The sequence below is a fragment of the Opisthocomus hoazin genome, chromosome 14 (genome assembly GCF_030867145.1).
Source record: "Opisthocomus hoazin isolate bOpiHoa1 chromosome 14, bOpiHoa1.hap1, whole genome shotgun sequence".
Taxonomy (NCBI): Eukaryota; Metazoa; Chordata; class Aves; order Opisthocomiformes; family Opisthocomidae; genus Opisthocomus; species Opisthocomus hoazin.
The window spans coordinates 12,620,364-12,631,447 of NC_134427.1; positions in this window are offsets into that span (position 1 = coordinate 12,620,364).

An 11,084-nucleotide genomic window follows, 5' to 3' on the forward strand; every position below is an offset into this window, starting at 1 on the left:
TTTTCAGCAACATAAAGCATCTCTTAGGCTGTTTGAATTTATGCCTATGTACAGTGGTCCCAGGGCTGCTGGGGTATAGAGTGCTGAGATTCATGAACCACCCTTCCTGACTCATGCTGTGGTCTCTGTGATGTTATGTGAGCCTTTCTCCTAAAAAGCTCTATTTGGGTAAGGAGCCACAGCATTCTCTGTTCCTACTGCTGATTCAGTTGACCCCTTTTCACTGTGTGTTCTGATTGTCCTCTCAATTGTGGGAAAGGAGAAGATAAATGTTTCTTTATCTCAATGGACCATTTAACTGATGCTACATTTCAACATTGAATATTAAAGTCACAGAGATGGTTTATGTAGCAAAACAATAAAGCATCCCTAATTCTTCTCCCTCACAGGAGAAATAACACAACTATACAATTTAGCATAAATCTTCAGCTAACTCTGGACATATGTAAAGTTGCTCATTATTATGAGACTTCTGCCTGCAATTTCTCTCTAAACTCTGCATTAGATATTCTGTTTCAGTGCAGTTCTGAAAATTGTGCATTTTTTATTCTAAACAATGTTACAGATGTACTGACAACAAGCTGTTGGACACTGCTTCATTTGGAAGATTTAAACGTAAGTAAGCCATCTTCCTATGCTAGGGCTGGACAAAATATGATCAGGAAGAAAAACATTTGTTATTCATATGATAAAGCATATTTTCATTTTAAACACATGCATATACTGAATAATTAGACTTCAGTATTCATTGTCTGTTGTTCCCCCACCCCCCACTTGCTCTTGTAAGCCTGGAGCTGCAAAGCTGAAATACTTAGTAGTATTTGGAAAATGTTGCTAATATTTTTGTTTGAGTACTGCTCAAGGTTTCACTTGGACTGTATGCTGGTGGATGAACATGATAACAGGAATGTATGCACACATCAAGTGCGTAAAAGAAATGACAGGTAGATACATGGAAAGTACATTTTGAGTTTTCTGAATTTGAATGGTTCACATCGTCTGAAAGTGTGAATGAACCTCCACAGACCTCTCTGAGACAAAGCTAGCATTTTAAAAACACAGCCAGAATTCTGTGTAAGGAGAAAATTCTGAAACTGACCCAGGTGAAGGAAATGACCTGGAGTGACATTAGCTTCTTTATGCCAGAGGGGTACTTTAATCCTATCAGGAGCTAATCTATATCATGGATGCATATAAAGAAAGAAAAGATAATTTTGGATAGCGAAGGCTCATGGTGAGCTGTTGATGACTTCAGTTAAATTCAGTCACCCTTTATAAAGGCTAAATCTAATGAATGTATGTTTTTTCCACTTACACTTTTACAGTTCTAGTTACATCATTTAAGGTCAATAAAAGGTAAAATTATCCTGCTTGTATGTAAAATACTTGTAGTTCCTGTCCATTTATTTACAAGAGAAATTATTTTTTTCTTTTTTAGTTTCTGAACCTTGTCTTTATTTCCATGATATTTTTTCCTATTTGCAAGCATCCTTTTTCAGTGACAGTTTGTATTTGGATGCATTTGTATTTTCAAGAGCAACTGCAATGCAGTCTCTTTAAATGCATTGCAAGGCATGTTTGGCGTAATTGCAAATAAAACACAGTATAATTGCAGGATATTTCACTTATTTTTAATCAGAATACTGGCAGTACAGCCATGGTGAAGTGTAACTGTGAGGTGATCTGATGGTGGAAATGTGTCGTTATAGACGATGAGTTTTTCTCAGTAATGCTAGATACAACAGTTATCAAACAGCTAGAGACGAATTACAGCAGTAGTAGTCTCTGGGTGTTATAAAAGTGCATTTCCTCCTGAATTTTTTTACTTAGGACACTGTTAGCTGGAACATTAGACTTGTGTCTGGTATATGTTTATCTAACATTATTAAAAGTGACACACAAGATTACTGAAACTGAAAGTTTCATTTTGTTTGCCTCGATTGTTAAGAAGTGCTTTTTATTTTGGTTCTTTCACGTTTCCATCTACATCCACTTTTCACTTTGGTATTTTTTTCTTAATTATGTTAAAACATTCCTTTACACCCTTCAATTACAGTTCTGCAAGAGGATAAAACAACTTTTAAAACCTAATGTCTAACTATACATGAAACTGTCCATTTGATCAAACCAAAGCCCCAGATTAGACATGCATTACATTTTTTGGTGTTGCAGCAATTTTTTTTTTTTACACTTTCATAAAATGAGATCTGCTCAGCAAATGAGATTTAATTAAAATTAAGAAAATATGTAATTAAATAACTTTATCTTAAACTTTGCTACTTTATGTATATCTCATCCTCGCTAGAATTCAAGTCTCAGTGAAAGAGGAAACTGTACTGAAGCTGAAGAAAGTCTGTCACACTTTTAAGACAGAGTCTGTTTGTAAAGCTATAGGCAATTTCATGGGTTTATCATAGTAGTTCTTACAAATCATGCTGTTACATGCATAAACTAGTTACAGTTCCAGCTATCAGAGCTATTCTTGCAGTTAAAAATCTTTACATTTCTGCTAGTTCTATTTGTGTCTTACTAGGCAAGAAAAGCTTGAGGGCTCTTAATTGTTTTCCTTCCGTCACAGACAACCATACTATATGATCTGCTTCCTAGAATAGAAACACAGAATAGTTTGGGTTGGAAGGGACCTTGAAAGATCATCCAGTCCAACCCCCCTTCAGTGAGCAGGGACATTTACCACTAGCTCAGGTTGCTCAGAGCCCCGTCCAGTCTGACCTTCAGTGTTTCCAGGGTGCATCTCCCATCCCTCTCGGCAACCTCTTCCAGTGTTTCACCACTCTCATGGTAAAAAAATTCTTAGATATATTCAGTCTAAAGCTACCCTTTTTTAAGTTTAAAACCATTACCCCTTGTGTTACTGCATTAGGGCCTGCTAAAAGATTTGTCCTCATCTTTCTTATAAGCCCCCACTGAAAGGCCGCAATAAGGTCTCGCCGGAACCTTCTCTTCTCGAGGCTGAACAACTCCAATTCAGCCTTTCTTCTTAAGAGAGGTGTTCCATCCCTCTGATCATCTTCATGGCCCTCCTCTGGACCTGCTCCAATAGGTCCATGTCTTTCCTGGGCTGAGGGCTCCAGAGCTGGACGCAGGACTCCAGGTGGGGTCTCACCAGAGTGGAGTAGAGGGGCAGAATCACCTCCTCAACCTGCTGGCCAGATTTTTTTTGATGCAGCCCAAGATACGGTTGGCTTTCTGGCCTGCGAGTGTGCATTGTCAGCTCATGTCCAGCTTTTCATCCAGCAGTACCCCCAAGTCCTTCTCGTCAGGGCTGCTCTCCATCCCTTCATCCCCCAGCCTGTACTGGTAGCGGGAGTTGTCCCAACCCATGTGCAGAACCCTGCACTTCGCCTTGTTGAACCTCATGAGGTTCACACAGGCCCACTTTTCGAACTTGTCAAGATCCCTCTGGATAGCATCCCGTCCTTCTGATGTGTCAATGGCACCACTCAGCTTGGTGTCATCTGCAATTCGCTGAGGGTGCGTTTGACCCTGCAGCCTATTGTCACTGATGAAGATATTAAAAAGTACTGGTCCCAGTACAGACCCTGAGGGAGACCACTTGTCACTGCTATCTATCTGCACATTGAACTGTTGACCACTACCCTCTGGATGCAACCATCCAACCAATTCCTTATCCACCGCACAGTCCACCCATCAAATCTATCTCTTTCCAATTTAGAGAGCAGGATGTTTTGGGGGACTGTGTCAGGCCTTACAGAAGTCCAGACAGACAACATCCATAGCTCTTCCCTTGTCCACTGATGTAGCCACACTATCATAGAAAGCCACTAGGTTGATCAGGCAGGACTTGCCCTTGGTGAAGCCATGCTGGCTGTCTTGAATCACCTCCCTGCCCTCCATGTGCCTTGATATAGCTTCATGTGCCAGTTAAGTCCTGCCTTGCCATGGAAAGGCTGTTGAAATACTTTTTTTCCAGAGCATTAGATGTTTTCTTACGTATAGAATGGATTTATAAGCAAGTATTTTAAAAAAGGCTTCTGGGTTTGTGAATCTCATCCTGATTGCAAGCTTATGTTCTTGATTGTCGAGATATTAAGAATAGTATTAATCAAAATCAGCTTGATCTATTATTTAGGTATTGATGGGACCCAAACTTCTTCCCCATGTTTTAGTAGGTCAGGTGAAGAGCTAGTGCCTTTGGTTATTGAGACTTAAAGGCAGAAAAAATAGTGGCACACTTATAGTGCGTCGTCAGGAGTACAGAAATTATTTCCTGCGTAAGGACAGTCAATTACATTGTCTGAAGACCCACACTGAATGACAGCGATTCTTCCAAAGCACACAAACCAGTGCAATTATCATTAATAATGTATGTGATTAAACATTTTGCAATTAATCACACAGGACCAAATCTTAAGGCCTTTACTCTGTTGCTTCAGAAAATTCCTAGTTTAAATTTGTCTTTACAAATACTAAAATACAATTGTGTGCATAGCTGGTCTGTGTAACCATCTGCTTCTTTGACTATTACACTGACTTGCTTTGCCTCTCATTCTTTTTGTTCTTTGTTATACCCACTTGGTATGTCACCTTAAATTAGCTTCCGAACTTCTAAGGGATGGTAGTGTATCAGAATTTGTATTTGGAACTTCCAGCATCATTCAGTAGAAGCTAGATGTAAAGCACGAAAGAGGCTGTATGGGCATTCTGTGAAATGAAGAGGCAGAATTTGACCATGAAATACTTAGAATTAAATGGGAAGGAGTGACCAGTGAGCGAATCCAAAGAAATGTTATGCAGTTTAACAAAGTGTAATCATTCCACCTCAGCTGTCTGAAGATGTAAGTTGTGTACCTTTTCCTGTACAGCAAACCAACAGGACAATTGATGTATTAGCAGCTGCAAGAGCTGGTTCCTACTTCCTTGATTCCTAGAAGGAAAATTTCAAAGCAGTAATTTTAATTCCTTATTTTAAAACATTTTCAGTAGCTTTGTTTTTGACAGAAGTGTGAATCTGCTTTCACTGAAAACCAAAAATGCTTATTTTGACATTGTTGCTTGTATCTTGTAGAAGAGTTGCAATTTGAGAGTCTTTGTGATCGGTTCTTGTGTTGCAGGTCCATTGATCTACACATGATGCATTACAGTTGGCCGTCTTTGGGAGATGAGAACCTTACTTGTCTATATGCAAGATGTGTAGTTTACCAGGGAGTCTGGTCTTTCAAAGAGATTGGGAACACAAGGCAGCAGATTTGTAAGTTACAAACATAATTTTAGTGTTTCCAAATGTAGTTGTTTCATTGTGATGTTCCTCTTTTTAGCAGAAAGCCAATATTCCAGATAAATGCTGAATTTCAGTTGCAGTTAGAATGCCCTTAGTTAGCCTTATCAGCATGAATGCTAATGTTGGTTAGCATAGCTGATATTAACATAGCTGATGATGTCTGGTGTGTGTTAGGTGGTGCTCATATAAGCAGCTTTGCCGACTGAAGGTGATAATGGGTCTTGGCATAAGGTAGGAAGGGTAACTTTTTCAGCATACATAGCAGCTACTGGAATAGAGCTTATGAACAAAGCTCTGTCTCCCAGTGTCCTGGTGCATTGCTGCTGTTTCTTTTTCAGGGTGTTGACTATTACAACTAAACTCTTTTTTTAGTTGTTTTGGTGAGAGGTATTGTCTTGGAGTGATTGGTGTTTTTCGAACGTGGCATATTTAAATGTGATTACTGTGTTTGTGCTCTTGTTGCTAGTGAGGAATTTAATCAAAGTGGGCAAGTGTGTAGCATTCCACTGTTTCATAAATTGTTGGCAGCAATTCAGAGGTCTTTTAGTGCAACTGGGATAATCGAAGGTGTTCAAGGGCTAAGAGGAGAGCAAAGATAACTCAGCTTGCAGTCTCCTTGAAAAGACAGACAAAATGTATAGGAAAAAGCCATGCAGACAGTGGGTTATACTATGTAAGTATAATTCTGTACTGAATTACATTCGAGAAGAAATGACACACATCTGCTTCATGGTGTTTGTAGTTTGAAGTGACCACAGCTGTGTCTATATGTTTAAAATTCTGTTATTATTTTTAACTGGTTAGAGCAGTTAGAGCAATCTTTAAACTGCAGAAGTTTGTAAGCAGATCGCGTGTACCAGTTCTACTTTACAAGAAAGATTCTTCTGCAGCTTAAAATTTTTGGGATAAATCTTCATCTGTGTACGTACTCCGATTACATAAAGATACTAACATGACTTAAAAAATTTAACAATATCCTTGAGCTATAAAGTTTATATTAAGATATAATTTGTACTTTTCTTCTGGAGACTTAGTATAACTAGATAGTGTTACAATAGCTGGTTTCCAGTCACTCTTTTCTGCTTTTTTAGTGAAACACGTTATCCAGTTGGAACTACTGAATGTTTAATCCAGGAAGATTCTTCATTTTTTTCAGGATATCATCTAAGGCCAATAAAATCATGAAAGGAACAGGCAATGTGGCTGCAGGGTTCATGACTTTATGCAATACTTACATTTGAATAATCAGAATTTATGCTATATTTTAAGGAGCTTCTTAAATTATGATACGGTTTGCAGTTTGAATCAGCTTATCCCTGAATTTTCATCCAAAGTTAGGTAATGTCTTAAATTACATAAAAAGTTAATAACTAATTAATTCATTTTGCACTCATAAAACCTCTAGGTGAAATACAGTGATTTGTACTTATAATGAACAATACATTACACCAATAAAATAATTAAATGAAAATGTATCTCCTTTATATAGTTCATCAGGGATTTTGTAGTAGACTTCTCACTATTTATGGTTACTAATGGGAGAGGGGGTTCTACTTTGCTATTTTGCCATTGTTTAATGAGGGTTTTTTTTGGTTTAGATTCTGCAGACGTGCTTTTAGTTGATTAAGTTTTAGTTAACAAAATAGTTCAAAGCTACAGGTGGATCAGGTGACTACCTGATGAAATTGTGGAGTGAGAAAATGCAAACTGTTTCCCATAGAAATCAGGAGCAGGTCAGAGTGACAACTGTCCTGAACAGAAAGAACAGGCAAATATAGGAGCCGTTTAATCCCTTTATTAGCCTGGAAAGTCCAGCATGAAACTTAAAGGCCCTTTTCAGAGCTGGTTGTTTGCATGGCTGCTTGACAGTTGCACTGTGTGACTTCAGCTCTCTGCCCTGCTAGGCTCTGTGGATGGTAGGAGATACAGCTCTGTCCATACAGGGAGAGGGAGTGCTAGGGTGAAAATGCCTCTTTGCAGCTGTAGGGTGAGAAACTGTCTCCTCAAATGAGAATATGGTCTGGGAGGAATGGATGTAGGGGCCTTTGAAACACATCACAAAACGCATGTGAGAAATGAGTCATGGAAGGATTGTCATAGGATGGGTTTTATAACCTTGGCTGTGTAAGCCTGCTAAATGGAAGACTGTCTAAGCACTCTGGTCTTTTTTCTTTTGCTTTTTCTATACACTAAGTACACATTCACCTAATTCCGTAAAAATTACTTTTTTGAGTTGGAGCCAAAAACCAACTGAGAAAAATCATTTGCTTCACTGTTGTGCTTATACCAGGCACAATGCAACTGGCTTTCAAAACAGGAGCATCCTAATTACCTAGAGAATCTCTCAGCCTCTTGTATGACTCCTTTGGCTGGGTGACAGAAGAAGATACCTAAGCATCCCTGTCTCCACTGCTGCAGCCTCTACTGTGCATACTAGGGGGGTTATTTTTATGTAATTCTTTAATACCCTGTCCTTTCTGGGTCTCCTTAAGCATTTAGTTTCCAATCTATACAGTAAAAACATTTTGTGATGTTTTGCAGTTCTGTGATCACCTTGTCGCTGGCCACTCTCAGTTATCAACACTTCGGACATTTTGTTGGAAGGTGCAGCAGTGTTTTTTTTTCCTCAACCATATGATATGAACCCATATCGCTGGCTCAAGATAACAGAAGGGCAATCACCCACTATGCTTCCATCCTGCAGTAAATCCACTCTTTTATGTGTGTCTCTGTTCCTGCCCGTGATCATATTCCTGCTGCATAGTACTGCAGCTATCTTCAGAAGTGCTGTTCTTTTCATCTGCATTTCCCTTTTGTTGCCCATTTGGGTTCTACAACTCTTCTTTCCTTTTAAGTCCTTTTTTTTTCTTCTGGCTTATGTTGCTGTTTCTGTCTAGAATGATATGCGCTTCTTGGTCCTCAAGAATATATTTCTCTTTTGCCCTTCAAGTATTCCCCCCAAGCTCTCAATTTGGTGCTGAGTGCTTTGGTCTTGGTACTGTGGTGTGCTTAAGCAGATGCTCAACTTTAAGCATAAGTAGTTCTTTTAAACTATTAAAATTTAAACATGTTTTTCGCAATTCAGGATGGATTATACCTTTAACATTTTCCTGAATGGGAGGCTAAAAGCCTGAATATGAAGGTTTATAAATTTCATTAAATCTTTAGTGAATATTGAGCACATATCTATAACATGTATGTGCTTAAGTGCTTTCCTAAGTAGAGGTGTGTTACCCTGGTTTTACGCTCTTTCTAACAAGAAACATATTTTTGTTTTTCTAGTTCCCTGCAGTAACTGATCAGGGAAAGATGTAGTGCTTTTACAGATAATTAGGAGAGGGCATTGTACTAGTTCATTTCTCTGTTTTCTATTTGGTGGGCATCTATTCATCATTCTCAGATTCTGTAGACAAAATGTTCCTGCTGAGTATATACGAGTGTAACCTGCACTTACACAGAACTGCCAGCTAAGCTTTAATTATAGCATTATTTTGTTGTTGGATGCTGTTCCTGAACTGCTCTTGTTAAAGTGACTGTGTGTGTGTATTTACTTATCTGTCTCTTTCAGTGGTGGAAGAGAGCATTTGAAAAAGAGGGACCCAAACTATAAAATTAATATTTAAAATGTGATTTTAAGATAGTTTTATTACACATTATTTTATGTACACTGTATATAGATAATTATTACTTCCCTCCTACCCCCCCCCCCCCCCATTCTTGGAATACTTTGCTTAACTCCCCTGAAAATGTTTGTTTATGAACTGCAGAAAAATAATTTTTTTATTGTGATAGAATTCATGAGAAATGAAAGTTGCAGAATCCTCTTGAAATATTTCTACTTGATTTGCTTTGAAAAGCTTGCTTGTCTGAGCAGAATAACTGAAAAATGGTATTGTACAGAAAACCCCCCTTATGAATGCCTAAAGTTTGTGAAGTTATTTTTGAATAGTTTGATTCATATTCAGATTAGCTTCCTGCCAGATGGAGGGAATTTACAGTAAATCACTTTTTGGCAGGAGAGAAATAAAAAATGAACAGCATCTGCTTATTTATAAAAGTTGTCCTGTTCTTTCTCTGTATTGGTGGTGCACATATTAGCTATCCAAAGAAAGTTTTATTACCAATGACCTATGGAATCTTAAAGCTTACAGGGATGAGAAAGTATTTGTGTTTCCAAAGCGGCTGACAACAGAACAGGTTTATATAGTGTAAGCAGCACCTTTGCATAACACAGCCGTTGGTGGTCAGCATCTATGTATCTGCTGAGTTTCTGTCCAGCAGTGGGTCTCGTTGCAGGAAAAGCCTTACAGTTTCCAGAAGTTATTTTAGGCTGTGATCTTGCTGACATGTCTGTGTAGCCAAACTCATCAAACATTCCATGTTCACAAAGAAGGAAAGCTCATGAGTATGCAAAATCTGAATAGTCTCCTTTCGTCCCATACATATTAGGCTATTCTGTGATCCTATTAATATTTCTGTTTGTAAGTTCATGCATTGCTTTATAAATGGGATACTGGAGTGCTCAGATATTAGGTCAATGTGTATGGCTGTTGCTTTATGATGACCTTAACGTGATGGGTGTGCCTGAGATTTTAATGAGCAGTTTGTTTATACTATAGACTCTTCCATTCCAAATGCACATTAAAAGAGAAAGCTCAGGCCCTCTTAGTGTCACTGATGTTCAACGTACTGGCTCAAAACTGGTGAAGTCAGAGGTGAGATGACTAAAGCGGGGGTTAACAGCATGCTTCTGGTATGAATAGCTGACCCAACAATCTTTCAGTAATTCCGGTTCATGATCAACAGTAGCTGGCAGCTACAGCCAGTGAGAGGGTACAGTCATATGATATTTTACACACCTAACTTTGTTTACCAGAAATAGCACGCTGTTCTTGTCTACCAAAACATCTCTAAGAAATAGAACAGTAACTTTATTCTGTCCTGTCAAGTTTAGACATAAATCATGTACTTGGAATGTTGGTAACACATTTACTAATAAAGAAGGTTTAAAAAGCTAATTGTCTCTTATTTCTGTTACTCCTTTCAGAAATGTTTTTCGGAATACTGTCATTGGAGTTAAGGGTGAATCCCGTCTGCATCCTCTCCATCAAGCTGACCGCTAGGAGGCTGCCATTGATAAGGCATTGCATCAGTCTAACCCTCACAGCATACCTGATCTGGGCAGCCAAGATTTATAGGCAATGTCTGTTACTACAGCAGTTAATATAGGTGGATAAAAGAGAAGCTTTTGGGCATACCAGCTTTCCATCAAGAGCTAAAGGTGTGTTAATAATTGAACCAGCTTAGCAGCTGGCATCTGCAAATCCTTTTCACCCAAAGGATAGTCATTTTAGGGAGCTGCTTCTGTATTCACAGTTTCTTTCTATTACCTAGAATGGCTTTAGGGGCCCAGAGACATCCTGCTTCTCCTAAAGGTCAGAGCTAAAGAACCCACTTTACTTTCTTCTTCCTTCCTCCTGGATCTTATTTTCAGTATCTTGGAAGATATTTAGAATGTTTATAGGAAAGGTGAACAACCTTTTCTTTGTTTTCCGGGATCTGTACAGTAGTTCAGAAGGGTACATTGCTTCCTTTCTTCCTTAGCTTTCTTGGTTTATGTATCCTTTGTGTTCTAAACTTACATCACATTCAGAGCTATGGGCTTAAAACATTTCTTTCTGCTTACAGGCCCTTTAGAACACATCTGAAAACTTATGCATGTAACCTTCTTAATAGATTCACAACTTCCATTTCTTTGTTAGATTTACATAGAATGTAAACATCTGTTGCAGATTTAAGATTGAAATTGTTTCTCCTCCTCTTA